A 21,168-nucleotide genomic window follows, 5' to 3' on the forward strand; every position below is an offset into this window, starting at 1 on the left:
TCAGCCCCTCAAAGCTGTTGCACAGGAACAGGAGCAGAACATTCATACCCTTGATCCACTTGTACAGCTAATAAATTATTTATGCTCATGTGATGTGTTTGCTATGAAATGAATTGTTAAAAAAATTAGCCTGCATTGGCCGGGAATCGGACCCGGGTCTCCCGCGTGGCAGGCGAGAATTCTACCCCTGAACCACCAATGCACGCCGACTTAATCGATTCTATTTTCTGGTAGCTACAATTTATTTTTGACTTTTGTTAATACAAGCGGGAACACTGCGTTAACATAAAAAGCAATATGCAGCAGATACTGCATCTGGAATTGTTGATTAAATGCTGGAAACACTTCTAAGGTCCTGGAAGATCTGTGGACAGAGAAACACAGGGTTAACCTCTTAGGTGCATGAGCTCTCGGTAGAGCTAAGATTTTGCACTTTTTACGTCCCGTGGGAGTTTCCTTCCAACGTTGTTTAGCTGCTCAAAAATTACATAATTAAGAAATTAACCTTCCCCAAAAGAAAAAATAGGAGCAGGATTGGGCCATTCGGCCCCTCGAGCCCGCCATTTAAAAAGTTCGTGGCTGATGAGATCTTCGACACAACGCAACTTTGCCGCCCGTTCCCCATAACCTTTGACTCCCCTGTAGCTGAAATATATGTCTATCAGACATACAGAACCCGTTTGACGTCTTACAGTGTGGCCCGAGGGATAGTGTGGAGAAGCTGGGATTGCTTTCCTCTGGAGGCTAAGAGGAAATTTAATAGAGGCTTGCAGAATTACAATGGGTTTTGATAGAGGAAATAAAGACAAACGCTTTCCAATGGCAGGAGGGATGGTAACCAGAGGTAGAATTGTCTTATGCAGCGAATGTTAAGGCCTCATGAATATCAGGATAAGTTATCACGGCCCAGTTACTCTGTCATTCGAGTCTTGCACACGTTGCTAATGTGGCATTTTTCACACTGGCAATGAGTTGACTGATAGCCGTGCTGTGATCAGCTAAGTTTGTTAGGGAGATGCAGTCGGCAAAATAATACATGGAAGACGGATAATAACCGTGAGTGTTCTGACACTGTGAGGCAAGGAAGCGAATGCTGCACCTCGGTACCGAATGATGCGCTGCTGACTGTTGAGGCAACAGCAGCGGTGTGGAAAATTGAAAGGTTGATGAGGTGCAAGCATTGTTTCGCGCGGGAGCTTTGATTGCTGGCATTTCAAACAGACAGAAAACGCACTAGTTCCCTGACCGGGAATCGAACCCGGGCCGCGGCGGTGAAAGCGCCGAATCCTATCCACTAGACCACCAGGGAAGCTGTGAGAAGCGGCCTGCCAGTAAGCAGAACAAGGCAGTCTTTCCTCCTTGCTGCTTTGAAATTCAGGTCACTTTCACGCCAGGCAAACTTTTCGTACAAGATGACATTTTTTAGGCGAGATCACAAAGGACATGTTCAGGAAACCACAGCATCAAGTGCGTCTAGGCGTCCACCTGAAATCTATTTGCTTCTGTGCTTTTCTCAGAGATACACAGTCAGAGAAAAGCCGTCGGGATATTGAATAATCAGCACCAAAATATCAAGGACAATACGGAGGAAACAGTAATGCACTGCTTGAGACAAAGACTCAAACATATGCACGAACACAGATGTGTGCTCACTTTGTGTGAGTATGTCTCAGATATCCATATGATTCATGGAGGCGTGCAGTACAGTGTGAGGCCATTCGGCCAATCGTGCCAGTGCTGTCCACTTGAAAGATCAGACGTGCTTTCTCCCGCTGTTATCTGCATTTCCCTGTCCTCTCTCGTTCCGCAGTGCCCCGCACAAAAGACAAACAGAAGGAGAACACTATGCTAACGAGGAATTGATGCAGGAGGTTTTTATGCAGTTCCTCACCGTTTAAAATTGTTTTAGGTTCAATCTTTCGCTGTTGATCTTTTCCAAGGAGCGCTTTAAGGTGCTGCCAAAACGTTTAAATTTGGGGATGTTAAAATTCCTTCCCGTCGGGGAATTTCACCCCGGTCTCCCGCGTGACAGGCGGGGATACTCACAACGAGACTAACGAGGAAGTGAGCAATGCAATGTCTGTCAGAGTAAGAATCGAGCCTGTTACACAGGAACAGGATGCCATTCAGCCACTCAAAGCTGTTGCACAGGAACAGGAGCAGAACATTCATACCCTTGATCCACTTGCACAGGTACAGCTAATAAATTATTTATGCTCATGTGATGTGTTTGCTATGAAATGAATTGTTAAAAAAATTAGCCTGCATTGGCCGGGAATCGAACCCGGGTCTCCCGCGTGGCAGGCGAGAATTCTACCCCTGAACCACCAATGCACGCCGAGTTAAGAAATTCCATTTTCTGGTAGCTACAATTTATTTTTGGCTTTTGTTAATACAAGCGGGGACGCTGCGTTAACATAAAAAGCAAAATGCAGCAGATACTGCATCTGGAATTGTTGACTAAATGCTGGAAGCACTTCGAAGGTCCTGGAAGATCTGTGGACAGAGAATCACAGGGTTAACCTCTCAGGTGCATGAGCTCACGGCAGAGCTAAGATTTTGCACTTTTCTAGGTGCCGTGGGAGTTTCCTTCCAACGTTGTTTAGCTGCTCAAAAATTACATAATTAAGAAACTAACCTTCCCCAAAAGGATAAATAGGAGCTGGATTGGGCCATTCGGCCCCTCGAGCACCGCCATTTAATAAGTTCGTGGCTGATGAGATCTTCGACACAACGCAACTTTTCCGCCCGCTCCCCATAACCCTTGACTCCCCGACATACAGAACTCGTTTGACGTCTTACAGTGTGGCCCGAGGGACAAGCGACTTCAGTTATGTTGATGGTGTGGACAAGCTGGAATTGCTATCCTCTGGAGGCTAAGATGAAATTTAATAAAGATTGCAAAATTACAATGGCTTTTGATAGAGGAAATAAAGACGAACGCTTTCCAATGGCAGAAGGGATGGTAACCAGAGGTAGAATTGTCTTATGCAGCGAATGTTAAGGCCTCCTGAATATCAGGATAAGTTATCACGGCCCACGTGCTCTGTCATTCGAGTCTTGCACACGTCGCTAATGTGGCATTTTTCACACTGGCAATGAGTTGACTGATAGCCGTGCTGTGATCAGCTAAGTTTGTTAGGGCGATGCAGTCGGCAAAATAATATATGGAAGGCGGATAATAACCGTGACTGTTCTGACACTGTGAGGTACACATAAATTGGGGCATTTAAGGTGTCTTGTTCCCAATGTCATTTCCTGCTGACTTTGAAACAGCAGGCATTTTAAAGAAGGCAAGGAAGTGAATGTTGCACCTCGGTACCGAATGTTGCACTGCTGACTGTTGAGGCAACAGCAGCGTGGAAAGTTGAAAGGTTGAAGAATTGTTTCGCGCGGGTGCTTTGATTGCTGGCATTTCAAACAGCCAGAAAAAGCACTGGTTCCACTGACCGAGAATCACGCCCGGAGCCGCCGCGGTGAAAGCGCCGAATCCTAACCACTAGACCACCAGGGAAGCTGTGGAAAGCATCCTGCCAGCAAGCAGAACAATGCAATCTTTCCTCCTTGCTGCTTTGAAATTCAGGTCACTTTCGCGCCAGGCAAACCTTTCGTACCAGATGACATTTTTTCGGCGAGATCACAAACGACATGTTCAAGAAACCACAGCATCAATTGCGGGTAGGCGTCCACCTCAAATCTATTTGCTTCTATGCTTTTCTCAGTGATACATAGTCAGAGAAAAGCCGTCGGGATATTGAATAATCAGCACCAAAATACCAAGGACAACACAGAGGAAATAGTAATGCACTGCTTGAGACAAAGGCTCAAACACATACACGAACACAGATGTGTGCTCACTTTGTGTGGGTATGTCTCAGATATCCATATGATTCATGGAAGCTTGCAGTACAGTATGAGGCCATTCGGCCAATCGTGCCAGTGCTGTCCCCTTGAAAGATCAGACGTGCTTTCTCCCGCTGTTATCTGCATTTCCCTGTCCTCTCTCGTTCCGCAGTGCCCCGCACAAAAGACAAAAAGAAGGAGAACACTATGCTATCGAGGAATTGATGCAGGAGCTTTTTTTACAGTTCCTCACCGTTTAAAATCATTTTAGGTTCATTTTTTCGCTGTTGATCTTTTCCAAGGAGCACGTTAAGGTGCTGCCCAAAGGTTTAAAATTGGGGATGCTAAAATTCCTCCCCGTCGGGGATTTTCACCCCGGTCTCCCGCGTGACAGGCGGGGATACTCACAACTATACTAACGAGGAAGTGAGCAATGTAATGTCTGTCAGAGTAAAAATCGAGCCTGTTACACAGAAACAGGATGCCATTCAGCCCCTGAAAACTGTTGCACAGGAACAGAACATTCATTCCCTTGATTCAGTTGCACAGATTCAGCTAATATATTATTTATGCTCAAGTGATGTGTTTGCTATGAAATGAATTGTTTAAAATGTTAGCCTGCATTGGCCGGGAATCGAACCCGGGTCACCCGCGTGGGAGGCGAGAATTCTACCCTTGAACCACCAATGCACGCCGAGTTTACAAATTCCATTTTCTGGTAGCTACAATTTATTTTTGGCTTTTGTTAATACAAGCGGGGACACTGCGTTAACATATAAAGCAAAATGCAGCAGATACTGCATCTAGAATTGATGACTAAATGCTGGAAACACTTCGAAGGTCCTGGAAGATCTGTGGACAGAGAATTACAGGGTTAACCTCTCAGGTGCATGAGCTCATGGCAGAGCTAAGATTTTGCACTTTTCTAGGTGCCGTGGGAGTTTCCTTCCAACGTTGTTTAGCTGCTCAAAAATTACATAATTAAGAAACTAACGTTCCCCAAAAGAATAAATAGGAGCAGAATTGGGCCATTCGGCCCCTCGAGCCCCGCCATTTAATAATTTCGTGGCTGATGAGATCTTCGACACAACGCAACTTTTCCGCCCGCTCCCCATAACCCTTGACTCCCCGACATACAGAACTCGTTTGACGTCTTACAGTGTGGCCCGAGGGACAAGCGACTTCAGTTATGTTGATGGTGTGGACAAGCTGGAATTGCTTTCCTCTGGAGGCTAAGAGGAAATTTAATAAAGGCTTGCAAAATTTCAGTGGCTTTTGATAAAGGAAATAAAGACAACCGCTTTCCAATGGCAGGAGGGATGGTAACCAGAGGTAGAATTGTCTTATGCAGCGAATGTTAAGGCCTCATGAATATCAGGATAAATTATCACGGCCCAGGTACTCTGTCATTCGAGCCTTGCACACGTAGCTAATGTGGCATTCTTCACACTGGCAATGAGTTGACTGATAGCCGTGCTGTGATCAGCTAAGTTTGTTAGGGAGATGCAGTCGGCAAAATAATACATGGAAGGCGGATGATAACCGTGACTGTTCTGACACTGTGAGGTACACATAAATGTGGGCATTTAAGGTGTCTTGTTCCCAATGTCATTTCCTGCTGACTTTGAAACAGCAGGCATTTCACAGAATGCAAGGAAGTGAATGTTGCACCTCGGTACCGAATGTTGCGCTGCTGACTGTTGAGGCAACAGCAGCGTGGAAAGTTGAAAGGTTGATGAGGTGCAAGCATTGTTTCGCGCGGGTGCTTTGATTGCTGGCATTTCAAACAGTCAGAAAAAGCACTGCTTCCCTGACCGGGAATTCGAACCCGGGCCGCGGCGTTGAAAGCGCCGAATCCTAACCACTAGACCACCAGGTAAGCTGTGGAAAGCATCCTGCCAGCAAGCAGAACAATGCAGTCTTTCCTGCTTGCTGCTTTGAAATTCAGGTCACTTTCGCGCCAGGCAAACCTTTCGTACCAGATGACATTTTTTCGGCGAGATCACAAACGACATGTTCAAGAAACCACAGCATCAATTGCGGGTAGGCGTCCACCTGAAATCTATTTGCTTCTGTGCTTTTCTCAGTGATACATAGTCAGAGAAAAGCCGTCGGGATATTGAATAATCAGCACCAAAATATCAAGGACAACACAGAGGAAATTGTAATGCACTGCTTGAGACAAAGGCTCAAACACATACACGAACACAGATGTGTGCTCACTTTGTGTGGGTATGTCTCAGATATCCATATGATTCATGGAAGCTTGCAGTACAGTATGAGGCCATTCGGCCAATCGTGCCAGTGCTGTCCCCTTGAAAGCTCGGACGTGCTTTCTCCCGCTGTTATCTGCATTTCCCTGTCCTCTCTCGTTCCGCAGTGCCCCGCACAAAAGACAAACAGAAGGAGAACACCATACTAACGAGGATTTGATGCAGGATGTTTTTATACAGTTCCTCACCGTTTAAAATTATTTTAGGTTCAATTTTTCGCTGTTGATCTTTTCCAAGGAGCACGTTCAGGTGCTGCGCAAAGGTTTAAAATTGGGAATGTTAAAATTCCTCCCCGTCGGGGAATTTCACCCCGGTCTCCCGCGTGACAGGTGGGGATACTCACAACTATACTAACGAGGAAGTGAGCAATGTAATGTCTGTCAGAGTAAGAATCGAGCCTGTTACACAGAAACAGGATGCCATTCAGCCCCTGAAAACTGTTGCACAGGAACAGGAGCAGAACATTCATTCACTTGATCCAGTTGCACAGATACAGCTAATATATTATTTATGCTCAAGTGATGTGTTTGCGATTAAATGAATTGTTTAAAATGTTAACCTGGATTGGCCGGGAATCGAACCCGGGTCACCCGCGTGGGAGGCGGGAATTCTACCCCTGAACCACCAATGCACGCCGAGTTAACACATTCCATTTTCTGGTAGCTGCAATTTATTTTTGCTTTTTTTAATACAAGCGGGGACACTGCGTTAACATAAAAAGCAAAATGCAGCAGATACTGCATCTGGAATTGTTGACTAAATGCTGGAATCACTTCGAAGGTCCTGGAAGATCTGTGGACAGAGAATTACAGGGTTAACCTCTCAGGTGCATGAGCTCACGGCAGAGCTAAGATTTTGCACTTTTCTAGGTGCCGTGGGAGTTTCCTTCCAACGTTGTTTAGCTGCTCAAAAATTACATAATTAAGAAACTAACGTTCCCCAAAAGAATAAATAGGAGCAGGATTGGGCCATTCGGCCCCTCGAGCCCCGCCATTTAATAATTTCGTGGCTGATGAGATCTTCGACACAACGCAACTTTTCCGCCCGCTCCCCATAACCCTTGACTCCCCGACATACAGAACTCGTTTGACGTCTTACAGTGTGGCCCGAGGGACAAGCGACTTCAGTTATGTTGATGGTGTGGCCAAGCTGGAATTGCTTTCCTCTGGAGGCTAAGAGGAAATTTGATAAAGGCTTGCAAAATTTCAATGGCTTTTGAAAGAGGAAATAAAGGCAACCGCTTTCCAATGGCAGGAGGGATGGTAACCAGAGGTAGAATTGTCTTATGCAGCGAATGTTAAGGCCTCATGAATATCAGGATAAATTATCACGGCCCAGGTACTCTGTCATTCGAGTCTTGCACACGTAGCTAATGTGGCATTCTTCACACTGGCAATGAGATGACGGATAGCCGTGCTGTGATCAGCTAAGTTTGTTCGGGAGATGCAGTCGGCAAAATAATACATGGAAGGCGGATAATAACCGTGACTGTTCTGACACTGTGAGGTACACATAAATGTGGGCATTTAAAGTGTCTTGTTCCCAATGTCATTTCCTGCTGACTTTGAAACAGCAGGCATTTTACAGAAGGCAAGGAAGTGAATGTTGCACCTCGGTGCCGAATGTTGCGCTGCTGACTGTTGAGGCAACAGCAGCGTGGAAAGTTGAAAGGTTGATGAGGTGCAAGCATTGTTTCGCGCGGGTGGTTTGATTGCTGGCATTTCAAACAGCCAAAAAAAGCATTGGTTCCACTGACCGGTAATCGAACACGGGCCGCCGCGGTGAAAGCGCAGAATCCTAACCACTAGACCACCAGGGAAGCTGTGGACAGCATCCTGCCAGCAAGCAGAACAATGCAGTCTTTCCTCCTTGCTGCTTTGAAATTCAGGTCACTTTCGCGCCAGGCAAACCTTTCGTACCAGATGACATTTTTTCGGCGCGATCACAAACGACATGTTCAAGAAACCACAGCATCAATTGCGGGTAGGCGTCCACCTGAAATCTATTTGCTTCTGTGCTTTTCTCAGTGATACATAGTCAGAGAAAAGCCGTCGGGATATTGAATAATCAGCACCAAAATATCAAGGACAACACGGAGGAAATAGTAATGCACTGCTTGAGACAAAGGCTCAAACACATACACGAACACAGATGTGTGCTCACTTTGTGTGGGTACGTCTCAGATATCCATATGATTCATGGAAGCTTGCAGTACAGTATGAGGCCATTCGGCCAATCGTGCCAGTGCTGTCCCCTTGAAAGCTCGGACGTGCTTTCTCCCGCTGTTATCTGCATTTCCCTGTCCTCTCTCGTTCCGCAGTGCCCCGCACAAAAGACAAACAGAAGGAGAACACTATGCTAACGAGGAATTGATGCAGGAGCTTTTTATACAGTTCCTCACCGTTTTAAATCATTTTAGGTTCAATTTTTCGCTGTTGATCTTTTCCAAGGAGCACGTTAAGGTGCTGCGCAAAGTTTAAAATTGGGAATGTTAAAATTCCTCCCCGTCGGGGAATTTCACCCCGGTCTCCCGCGTGACAGGTGGGGATACTCACAACTGTACTAACGAGGAAGTGAGCAATGTAATGTCTGTTCGAGTAAGAATCGAGCCTGTTACACAGGAAGAGGATGCCATTCAGCCCCTGAAAGCTGCTGCACAAGAAACAGGAGCAGAACATTCATACCCTTGATCCAGTTGCACAGATACAGCTAATATATTATTTGTGCTCAAGCGATATGTTTGCCATGAAATGAATTGTTTAAAATGTTAACATGCATTGGCCGGGAATCGAACCCGGGTCACCCGCGTGGGAGGCGGGAATTCTACCCCTGAACCACCAATGCACGCCGAGTTAACAAATTCCATTTTCTGGTAGCTACAATTTATTTTTGGCTTTTGTTAATACAAGCGGGGACACTGCGTTAACATATAAAGCAAAATGCAGCAGATACTGCATCTAGAATTGATGACTAAATGCTGGAAACACTTCGAAGGTCCTGGAAGATCTGTGGACAGAGAATTACAGGGTTAACCTCTCAGGTGCATGAGCTCACGGCAGAGCTAAGATTTTGCACTTTTCTAGGTGCCGTGGGAGTTTCCTTCCAACGTTGTTTAGCTGCTCAAAAATTACATAATTAAGAAACTAACGTTCCCCAAAAGAATAAATAGGAGCAGAATTGGGCCATTCGGCCCCTCGAGCCCCGCCATTTAATAATTTCGTGGCTGATGAGATCTTCGACACAACGCAACTTTTCCGCCCGCTCCCCATAACCCTTGACTCCCCGACATACAGAACTCGTTTGACGTCTTACAGTGTGGCCCGAGGGACAAGCGACTTCAGTTATGTTGATGGTGTGGACAAGCTGGAATTGCTTTCCTCTGGAGGCTAAGAGGAAATTTAATAAAGGCTTGCAAAATTTCAGTGGCTTTTGATAAAGGAAATAAAGACAACCGCTTTCCAATGGCAGGAGGGATGGTAACCAGAGGTAGAATTGTCTTATGCAGCGAATGTTAAGGCCTCATGAATATCAGGATAAATTATCACGGCCCAGGTACTCTGTCATTCGAGCCTTGCACACGTAGCTAATGTGGCATTCTTCACACTGGCAATGAGTTGACTGATAGCCGTGCTGTGATCAGCTAAGTTTGTTAGGGAGATGCAGTCGGCAAAATAATACATGGAAGGCGGATGATAACCGTGACTGTTCTGACACTGTGAGGTACACATAAATGTGGGCATTTAAGGTGTCTATTTCCCAATGTCATTTCCTGCTGACTTTGAAACAGCAGGCATTTCACAGAATGCAAGGAAGTGAATGTTGCACCTCGGTACCGAATGTTGCGCTGCTGACTGTTGAGGCAACAGCAGCGTGGAAAGTTGAAAGGTTGATGAGGTGCAAGCATTGTTTCGCGCGGGTGCTTTGATTGCTGGCATTTCAAACAGTCAGAAAAAGCACTGGTTCCCTGACCGGGAATTCGAACCCGGGCCGCGGCGTTGAAAGCGCCGAATCCTAACCACTAGACCACCAGGTAAGCTGTGGAAAGCATCCTGCCAGCAAGCAGAACAATGCAGTCTTTCCTGCTTGCTGCTTTGAAATTCAGGTCACTTTCGCGCCAGGCAAACCTTTCGTACCAGATGACATTTTTTCGGCGAGATCACAAACGACATGTTCAAGAAACCACAGCATCAATTGCGGGTAGGCGTCCACCTGAAATCTATTTGCTTCTGTGCTTTTCTCAGTGATACATAGTCAGAGAAAAGCCGTCGGGATATTGAATAATCAGCACCAAAATATCAAGGACAACACAGAGGAAATTGTAATGCACTGCTTGAGACAAAGGCTCAAACACATACACGAACACAGATGTGTGCTCACTTTGTGTGGGTATGTCTCAGATATCCATATGATTCATGGAAGCTTGCAGTACAGTATGAGGCCATTCGGCCAATCGTGCCAGTGCTGTCCCCTTGAAAGCTCGGACGTGCTTTCTCCCGCTGTTATCTGCATTTCCCTGTCCTCTCTCGTTCCGCAGTGCCCCGCACAAAAGACAAACAGAAGGAGAACACTATGCTAACGAGGATTTGATGCAGGAGCTTTTTATACAGTTCCTCACCGTTTAAAATTATTTTAGGTTCAATTTTTCGCTGTTGATCTTTTCCAAGGAGCACGTTCAGGTGCTGCGCAAAGGTTTAAAATTGGGAATGTTAAAATTCCTCCCCGTCGGGGAATTTCACCCCGGTCTCCCGCGTGACAGGTGGGGATACTCACAACTATACTAACGAGGAAGTGAGCAATGTAATGTCTGTCAGAGTAAGAATCGAGCCTGTTACACAGAAACAGGATGCCATTCAGCCCCTGAAAACTGTTGCACAGGAACAGGAGCAGAACATTCATTCACTTGATCCAGTTGCACAGATACAGCTAATATATTATTTATGCTCAAGTGATGTGTTTGCGATTAAATGAATTGTTTAAAATGTTAACCTGGATTGGCCGGGAATCGAACCCGGGTCACCCGCGTGGGAGGCGGGAATTCTACCCCTGAACCACCAATGCACGCCGAGTTAACACATTCCATTTTCTGGTAGCTGCAATTTATTTTTGCTTTTTTTAATACAAGCGGGGACACTGCGTTAACATAAAAAGCAAAATGCAGCAGATACTGCATCTGGAATTGTTGACTAAATGCTGGAATCACTTCGAAGGTCCTGGAAGATCTGTGGACAGAGAATTACAGGGTTAACCTCTCAGGTGCATGAGCTCACGGCAGAGCTAAGATTTTGCACTTTTCTAGGTGCCGTGGGAGTTTCCTTCCAACGTTGTTTAGCTGCTCAAAAATTACATAATTAAGAAACTAACGTTCCCCAAAAGAATAAATAGGAGCAGGATTGGGCCATTCGGCCCCTCGAGCCCCGCCATTTAATAATTTCGTGGCTGATGAGATCTTCGACACAACGCAACTTTTCCGCCCGCTCCCCATAACCCTTGACTCCCCGACATACAGAACTCGTTTGACGTCTTACAGTGTGGCCCGAGGGACAAGCGACTTCAGTTATGTTGATGGTGTGGCCAAGCTGGAATTGCTTTCCTCTGGAGGCTAAGAGGAAATTTGATAAAGGCTTGCAAAATTTCAATGGCTTTTGAAAGAGGAAATAAAGGCAACCGCTTTCCAATGGCAGGAGGGATGGTAACCAGAGGTAGAATTGTCTTATGCAGCGAATGTTAAGGCCTCATGAATATCAGGATAAATTATCACGGCCCAGGTACTCTGTCATTCGAGTCTTGCACACGTAGCTAATGTGGCATTCTTCACACTGGCAATGAGATGACGGATAGCCGTGCTGTGATCAGCTAAGTTTGTTCGGGAGATGCAGTCGGCAAAATAATACATGGAAGGCGGATAATAACCGTGACTGTTCTGACACTGTGAGGTACACATAAATGTGGGCATTTAAAGTGTCTTGTTCCCAATGTCATTTCCTGCTGACTTTGAAACAGCAGGCATTTTACAGAAGGCAAGGAAGTGAATGTTGCACCTCGGTGCCGAATGTTGCGCTGCTGACTGTTGAGGCAACAGCAGCGTGGAAAGTTGAAAGGTTGATGAGGTGCAAGCATTGTTTCGCGCGGGTGGTTTGATTGCTGGCATTTCAAACAGCCAAAAAAAGCATTGGTTCCACTGACCGGTAATCGAACACGGGCCGCCGCGGTGAAAGCGCAGAATCCTAACCACTAGACCACCAGGGAAGCTGTGGACAGCATCCTGCCAGCAAGCAGAACAATGCAGTCTTTCCTCCTTGCTGCTTTGAAATTCAGGTCACTTTCGCGCCAGGCAAACCTTTCGTACCAGATGACATTTTTTCGGCGCGATCACAAACGACATGTTCAAGAAACCACAGCATCAATTGCGGGTAGGCGTCCACCTGAAATCTATTTGCTTCTGTGCTTTTCTCAGTGATACATAGTCAGAGAAAAGCCGTCGGGATATTGAATAATCAGCACCAAAATATCAAGGACAACACGGAGGAAATAGTAATGCACTGCTTGAGACAAAGGCTCAAACACATACACGAACACAGATGTGTGCTCACTTTGTGTGGGTACGTCTCAGATATCCATATGATTCATGGAAGCTTGCAGTACAGTATGAGGCCATTCGGCCAATCGTGCCAGTGCTGTCCCCTTGAAAGCTCGGACGTGCTTTCTCCCGCTGTTATCTGCATTTCCCTGTCCTCTCTCGTTCCGCAGTGCCCCGCACAAAAGACAAACAGAAGGAGAACACTATGCTAACGAGGAATTGATGCAGGAGCTTTTTATACAGTTCCTCACCGTTTTAAATCATTTTAGGTTCAATTTTTCGCTGTTGATCTTTTCCAAGGAGCACGTTAAGGTGCTGCGCAAAGTTTAAAATTGGGAATGTTAAAATTCCTCCCCGTCGGGGAATTTCACCCCGGTCTCCCGCGTGACAGGTGGGGATACTCACAACTGTACTAACGAGGAAGTGAGCAATGTAATGTCTGTTCGAGTAAGAATCGAGCCTGTTACACAGGAAGAGGATGCCATTCAGCCCCTGAAAGCTGCTGCACAAGAAACAGGAGCAGAACATTCATACCCTTGATCCAGTTGCACAGATACAGCTAATATATTATTTGTGCTCAAGCGATATGTTTGCCATGAAATGAATTGTTTAAAATGTTAACATGCATTGGCCGGGAATCGAACCCGGGTCACCCGCGTGGGAGGCGGGAATTCTACCCCTGAACCACCAATGCACGCCGAGTTAACAAATTCCATTTTCTGGTAGCTACAATTTATTTTTGGCTTTTGTTAATACAAGCGGGGACACTGCGTTAACATATAAAGCAAAATGCAGCAGATACTGCATCTAGAATTGATGACTAAATGCTGGAAACACTTCGAAGGTCCTGGAAGATCTGTGGACAGAGAATTACAGGGTTAACCTCTCAGGTGCATGAGCTCACGGCAGAGCTAAGATTTTGCACTTTTCTAGGTGCCGTGGGAGTTTCCTTCCAACGTTGTTTAGCTGCTCAAAAATTACATAATTAAGAAACTAACGTTCCCCAAAAGAATAAATAGGAGCAGAATTGGGCCATTCGGCCCCTCGAGCCCCGCCATTTAATAATTTCGTGGCTGATGAGATCTTCGACACAACGCAACTTTTCCGCCCGCTTCCCATAACCCTTGACTCCCCGACATACAGAACTCGTTTGACGTCTTACAGTGTGGCCCGAGGGACAAGCGACTTCAGTTATGTTGATGGTGTGGACAAGCTGGAATTGCTTTCCTCTGGAGGCTAAGAGGAAATTTAATAAAGGCTTGCAAAATTTCAGTGGCTTTTGATAAAGGAAATAAAGACAACCGCTTTCCAATGGCAGGAGGGATGGTAACCAGAGGTAGAATTGTCTTATGCAGCGAATGTTAAGGCCTCATGAATATCAGGATAAATTATCACGGCCCAGGTACTCTGTCATTCGTGTCTTGCACACGTAGCTAATGTGGCATTCTTCACACTGGCAATGAGTTGACTGATAGCCGTGCTGTGATCAGCTAAGTTTGTTAGGGAGATGCAGTCGGCAAAATAATACATGGAAGGCGGATCATAACCGTGACTGTTCTGAAACTGTGAGGTACACATAAATGTGGGCATTTAAGGTGTCTTGTTCCCAATGTCATTTCCTGCTGACTTTGAAACAGCAGGGATTTCACAGAAGGCAAGGAAGTGAATGTTGCACCTCGGTACCGAATGTTGCGCTGCTGACTGTTGAGGCAACAGCAACGTGGAAAGTTGAAAGGTTGATGAGGTGCAAGCATTGTTTCGCGAGGGTGCTTTGATTGCTGGCATTTCAAACAGCCAGAAAAAGCACTGGTTCTCTGACCGGGAATTAGAACCCGGGCCGCGGCGGTGAAAGCGCCGAATCCTAACCACTAGACCACCAGGGAAGCTGTGGAAAGCATCCTGCCAGCAAGCAGAACAATGCAGTCTTTCCTCCTTGCTGATTTGAAATTCAGGTCACTTTCGCGCCAGGCAAACTTTTCGTACCAGATGACATTTTTTAGGCGAGATCACAAACCACATGTTCAAGAAACCACAGCATCAATTGCGGGTAGGCGTCCACCTGAAATCTATTTGCTTCTGTGCTTTTCTCAGTGATACATAGTCAGAGAAAAGCAGTCGGGATATTGAATGATCAGCACCAAAATATCAAGGACAACACAGAGGAAATAGTAGTGCACTGCTTGAGACAAAGGCTCAAACACATTCACGAACACAGATGTGTGCTCACTTTGTGTGGGTATGTCTCAGATATCCATATGATTCATGGAAGCTTGCAGTACAGTATGAGGCCATTCGGCCAATCGTGCCAGTGCTGTCCCCTTGAAAGGTCAGACGTGCTTTCTCCGGCTGATATCTGCACTTCCCTGTCCTCTCTCGTTCCGCAGTGCCCCGCACAAAAGACAAACAGAAGGAGAACACTAAGCTAACGAGGAATTGATGCAGGAGCTTTTTATACAGTTCCTCACCGTTTAAAATTAATTTAGGTTCAATTTTTCGCTGTTGATCTTTTCCAAGGAGCACGTTCAGGTGCTGCGCAAAGGTTTAAAATTGGGAATGTTAAAATTCCTCCCCGTCGGGGTATTTCACCCCGGTCTCCCGCGTGACAGGTGGGGATACTCACAACTATACTAACGAGGAAGTGAGCAATGTAATGTCTGCCCGAGTAAGAGTCGAGCCTGTTACACAGGAACAGGATGCCATTCAGCCCCTGAAAGCTGTTGCACAAGAAACAGGAGCAGAACATTCATACCCTTGATCTAGTTGCACAGATACAGCTAATATATTATTTCTGCTCAAGTGATGTTTTTGCTGTGAAATGAATTGTTTAAAATGTTAACCTGCATTGGCCGGGAATCGAACCCAGGTCCCCCGCGTGGCAGGCGAGAATTCTACCCCTGAACCACCATTGCACACCGAGTGAACAAATTCCTTTTTCTGGTAGCTACAATTTATTTTTGGCTTTTGTTAATACAAGCGGGGACACTGCGTTAACATATAACGCAAAATGCATCAGATACTGCATCTGGAATTGTTGACTAAATGCTGGAAACACTTCGAAGGTCCTGGAAGATCCGTGGATAGAGAATCACAGGGTTAACCTCTCAGGTGCATGAGCTCACGGTTGAGCTAAGATTTTGCACTTTTCTAGGTGCCGTGGGAGTTTCCTTCCAACGTTGTTTAGCTTCTCAAAAATTACATAATTAAGAAACTAACGTTCCCCAAAAGAATAAATAGGAGCAGGATTGGGCCATTCAGCTCCTCGAGCCCCGCCATTTAATAAGTTCGTGGCTGATGAGAGCTTCGACACAACGCAACTTTTCCGCCCGCTATCCATAACCCTTGACTCCCCGACATACAGAACTCGTTTGACGTCTTACAGTGTGGCCCGAGGGACAAGCGACTTCAGTTATGTTGATGGTGTGGACAAGCTGGAATTGCTTTCCTCTGGAGGCTAAGAGGAAATTTAATAAAGGCTTGCAAAATTACAATGGCTTTTGATAGAGGAAATAAAGACAACCGCTTTCCAATGGCAGGAGGGATGGTAACCAGAGGTAGAATTGTCTTATGCAGCGAATGTTAAGGCCTCATGAATATCAGGATAAGTTATCACGGCCCAGGTACTCTGTCATTCGAGTCTTGCACACGTAGCTCATGTGGCATTCTTCAAACTGGCAATGAGTTGACTGATAGCCGTGCTGTGATCAGCTAAGTTTGTTCGGGAGATGCAGTCGGCAAAATAATACATGGAAGGCGGATAATAACCGTGACTGTTCTGACACTGTGAGGTACACATAAATGTGGGCATTTAAGGTGTCTTGTTCCCAATGTCATTTCCTGCTGACTTTGAAACAGCAGGCATTTCACAGAAGGCAAGGAAGTGAATGTTGCGCTGCTGACTGTTGAGGCAACAGCAGCGTGGAAAGTTGAAAGGTTGATGAGGTGCAAGCATTGTTTCGCGCGGGTGCTTTGATTGCTGGCATTAAAAACAGCCAGAAAAAGCACTGGTTTCCTGACCGGGAATCGAACCCGGGCCGCCGCGGTGAAAACGCCGAATCCTAACCACTAGACCACCAGGGAAGCTGCGAAAATCATCCTGCCAGCAAGCAGAACAATGCAGTCTTTCCTCCTTGCTGCTTTGAAATTCAGGTCACTTTCGCGCAAAGCAAACTTTTCGTACAAGATGTCATTTTTTAGGCGAGATCACAAACGACATGTTCAACAAACCACAGCATCAATTGCGGGTAGGCGTCCACCTGAAATCTATTTGCTTCTGTGCTTTTCTCAGTGATACATAGTCAGAGAAAAGCCGTCGGGATATTGAATAATCAGCACCAAAATATCAAGGACAACACAGAGGAAATAGTAATGCACTGCTTGAGACAAAGGCTCAAACACATACACGAACACAGATGTGTGCTCACTTTGTGTGGGTATGTCTCAGATATCCATATGATTCATGGAAGCTTGCAGTACAGTGTGAGGCCATTCGGCCAATCGTGCCAGTGCTGTCCCCTTGAAAGATCAGACTTGCTTTCTCCCGCTGTTTTCTGCATTTCCCTGTCCTCTCTCGTTCCGCATTGCCCCGCACAAAAGACAACCAGAAGGAGAACACTATGCTAACGAGGAATTGATGCAGGAGGCTTTTATACAGTTCCTCACCGTTTAAAATTATTTTAGGTTCAATTTTTCGCTGTTGATCTTTTCCAAGGAGCACGTTAAATTGCTGCCCAAAGGTTTAAAATTGGGGATGTTAAAATTCTGCCCCGTCGAGGAATTTCACCCCAGTCTCCCGCGTGACAGGTGGGGATACTCACAGCTATACTAACGAGGAAGTGAGCAATGTAATGTCTGTCAGAGTAAGAATCGAGCCTGTTACACAGGAACAGGATGCCATTCAGCCCCTGAAAGCTGTTGCACAGGCACAGGAGCAGAACATTCATACCCTTGATCCAGTTGCACAGAAACAGCTAATATATTATTTATGCTCAAGTGATGTGTTTGCTTTGAAAATTACATAATTAAGAAACTAACCTTCCCCAAAAGAATAAATAGGAGCAGGATTGGGCCATTCGGCCCCTCGAGCCCCGCCATTTCATAAGTTCGTGGCTGATGAGATCTTCGACACAACGCAACTTTGCCGCCCACTCCCCATAACCCTTGACTTCCCTGTAGCTGAAATATATGTCTATCAGACATACAGAACCCGTTTGACGGCTTAGAGTGTGGCCCGATGGACAAGCGACTTCAGTTATGTTGATTGTGTGGAAAAGCTGGGATTGCTTTCCCCTGGAGGCTAAGAGGAAATTTAATAGAGGCTTGCAATATTACAGTGGGTTTTGATAGAGGAAATAAAGTCAAACGCTTTCCAATGGCAGAAGGGATGGTAACCAGAGGTAGAATTGTATTATGCAGCGAATGTTAAGGCCTCATGAATATCAGGATAAGTTATCACGGCCCAGGTACTCTGTCATTCGAGTCTTGCACACGTTGCTAATGTGGCATTTTTCACACTGGCAATGAGTTGACTGATAGCCGTGCTGTGATCAGCTAAGTTTGTTAGGGAGATGAATTCGGCAAAATAATACATGGAAGGCGAATAATAACCGTGACTGTTCTGACACTGTGAGGTACACATAAATGTGGGCAATTCAAGTGCCTTGTTCCCAATGTCATTTCCTGCTGACTTTGAAACAGCAGGCATTTTACAGAAGGCAAGGCAAGTGAATGTTGCACCTCGATACCGAATGATGCACTGCTGACTGTTGAGGCAACAGCAGCGGTGTGGAAAGTTGAAAAGTTGATGCATTGTTTTGGCTTTGATTGCTGGCATTTTAAACTGCCAGAAAACGCACTATTTTCCTGACCGGGTAATCGAATTCGGGTCGCGGTGGTGAAAGCGCCGAATCCGAACCACTATACCACCAGGGAAACTGCGAAAAGCGTCCTGCCAGCAAGCAGAACAATGCAGTCTTTCCTCCATGCTTCTTTGAAATTCAGGTCACTTCCACGCCAGGCATCTTTTCGTACAAGATGACATTTTTTAGGCGGGATCACAAAGGACATGTTCAGGAACCCACAGCATCAAGTGCGGGTAGGCATCCACCTGAAATCTATTTGCTTCTGACCCACTGACCACAAGCTGACCGATCACAAAGAAAGTGACCAAATGATCACAATCTGAAAGAACACACAGAAACTGACCCATTGACTAAAACCTGATGGAACAAACACTGAAACTCTCACACTGACCACAAACTGACCTAAGACAACGAAAGTGACCCATTGACCACAACCTGGACAAACACACATAAAGTGACCAACTGAACAAATCATGACTGAAGAAACAGAAACTGACCCACTGACAACAACTTAACCGAACACAGAGAAACTGTACCACTGATCAAACACTGATGGAACTGACAGAAAATGATCCACTGACCACAAACTGACCGAAAACAAAGAAACAAACCCACTGACCACAAACTGACCGAGCACACAAAGACTGGCACAATGAGCTCAACCTGAACAAACTCACAGAAACTGACCCACCGGACACAACATGACCGAACTCACAGAATCTGACAAAATGACAACAACCTTACTGAGCACACAGAACTGACCCACTGACCAAAACTTGAACAAACACAAAGAAACTGAACCACTGAAGACAACCAGACGTAACACACATAAATTGGCTCACTTACCACAACCTGACCGAACACAAAGTAACTGACACACTGTCCACAACCTGATCGAACATACTGATTCTGATACACTAACCACAACGTGACTGAACGCACATAAACTGACATACTGACCAAAAAGTGACCGAACACACAGAAACGAACCCACTGACCACAACCAGACCGAAAGCACAGAAACTGACCCACTGACCACAATCTGGCTGATCAAACATAAACTGACACAGTGACCAAGTCCTGACTGAACACACAGAAACTGACCCACTGACCACAACCTGACAAAACACACAGAAACTGGCCCACTAACCACAACATGACCAAACACACAGAAACAAAACCACTGACCACAACATGTCCGATCACACATAAACTGACCCACTGACCACAAATTGACCGAACACACAGAAACTGACCCACTGACCACAACCTGACAGACCACACAGCAACTGACACACTGACGGCAACCTGTACGATCACACAGAAACTGACCCACTAACCACCACCTTTCCAAACAAACAGAAACTGATCCACTGACCACATACTGACCAAAGTCAACCAAACTGAACCACTGATCACAGCCTGCCCAAAACTCAGAAACTGACCTTCTTATGATAACCTGGCCGGACATGCAGAAACTGGCCAACTGAACACAACCTGACCGAACACACAGAAACTGACCAACGGACCAGAACCTGATCAAAAACACAGAAACTGACACTCTGACCACAGCCTTACCAAACACAAAGAAACTGACCCACTGACCACAACCTGGCTGAACACACAAAAACTGTCCCACTGACCACAACCTGACCAAAGACACTGAAACTGACACACTGACAACAAATTGAACGAGCACACAGAAATTGAGCAACTGACCACATCCTGACCAATCACATAGAAACTGACCCACTGACCACAATCTGACTGAACACACAGAAACTGACCCACTGAGCAGAACCTGACTGAACACACAGAAACTGACCCACTGACAACACATGACAGAACAAATAGAAACTGGCCCATTGACCACAACCTGACCGAACTGAACCAGACTGAGCCACTGACCACAACCTGACAAAACATGCAGAAACTGACCTTCTGGCCATGACCTGAGCGAAGACACAGAAACTGACCGACTGACCACAACATGACCAAACACAAAGTGCCTGACCCACTGTCAACAACCTGGCTGAACACACAGAAACTGACCCACTGACCACAACCTGACAGAAAACACGGAACCTGACACAATGACCACAACCTGAACGAACACACAGAAACTGACACACTGAACAAATACTGAACGAACACAGTGAAACTGACCCACTGAGCACAACCTGAGAGAGCACGCTGTAACTGAGCAACTGGCCACAAGCTGACCAATCACACACAAACTGACCCACTGACCACAACCTGATCGAACAAACAGAAACTGGCCCACTGACCACATACTGACCGAACTCAACCAGACTGAGCAACTGACCACAACCTGACCGAACATGCAGAGTATCACACACTGACATATCCAGACCGAAAACACAGGATATGATCCACTGACCACAACCTGACCGAACAGACAGAAACTGACCCATTGACCACAACCTGACCGAACAATCACTGAAACTGACCCACTGACCAAGACATGAGAAAGCACACAGAAACTGACCTTCCAACCACAACCTGAGTGAACACAAAGCAACCGACCCATTGACCACAACCTGACCAACTGAACAAATCCTGACAACTTGGCTGAACACACAGAAATTGATCCACG

At 45.9% G+C, this 21,168-nt stretch overlaps 7 non-coding genes across 7 annotated transcripts; all 7 read right to left on the reverse strand.

The window, feature by feature from the left end:
- Positions 1-1,237: 1,237 nt before the first annotated feature.
- trnae-uuc (transfer RNA glutamic acid (anticodon UUC)) lies at positions 1,238-1,309 on the reverse strand. Its single transcript has one exon. It is a non-coding gene; the product is annotated as a tRNA-Glu (tRNA).
- Positions 1,310-2,263: 954 nt separating this feature from the next.
- Positions 2,264-2,334, reverse strand: trnag-gcc (transfer RNA glycine (anticodon GCC)). Its single transcript has one exon. It is a non-coding gene; the product is annotated as a tRNA-Gly (tRNA).
- A 2,128-nt stretch (positions 2,335-4,462) lies between these two features.
- trnag-ccc (transfer RNA glycine (anticodon CCC)) lies at positions 4,463-4,533 on the reverse strand. Its single transcript has one exon. It is a non-coding gene; the product is annotated as a tRNA-Gly (tRNA).
- A 2,143-nt stretch (positions 4,534-6,676) lies between these two features.
- On the reverse strand, positions 6,677-6,747 carry trnag-ccc (transfer RNA glycine (anticodon CCC)). Its single transcript has one exon. It is a non-coding gene; the product is annotated as a tRNA-Gly (tRNA).
- A 2,142-nt stretch (positions 6,748-8,889) lies between these two features.
- Positions 8,890-8,960, reverse strand: trnag-ccc (transfer RNA glycine (anticodon CCC)). The gene has a single exon. It is a non-coding gene; the product is annotated as a tRNA-Gly (tRNA).
- A 2,143-nt stretch (positions 8,961-11,103) lies between these two features.
- Positions 11,104-11,174, reverse strand: trnag-ccc (transfer RNA glycine (anticodon CCC)). The gene has a single exon. It is a non-coding gene; the product is annotated as a tRNA-Gly (tRNA).
- Positions 11,175-13,316: 2,142 nt separating this feature from the next.
- trnag-ccc (transfer RNA glycine (anticodon CCC)) lies at positions 13,317-13,387 on the reverse strand. The gene has a single exon. It is a non-coding gene; the product is annotated as a tRNA-Gly (tRNA).
- Between the last annotated feature and the right edge of the window lie 7,781 nt (positions 13,388-21,168).

This window comes from Somniosus microcephalus, unplaced genomic scaffold (genome assembly GCF_052327205.1).
Source record: "Somniosus microcephalus isolate GS21.2 unplaced genomic scaffold, FLI_Smic_1.0 unresolved_chr8, whole genome shotgun sequence".
In the NCBI taxonomy this organism is placed as follows: Eukaryota; Metazoa; Chordata; class Chondrichthyes; order Squaliformes; family Somniosidae; genus Somniosus; species Somniosus microcephalus.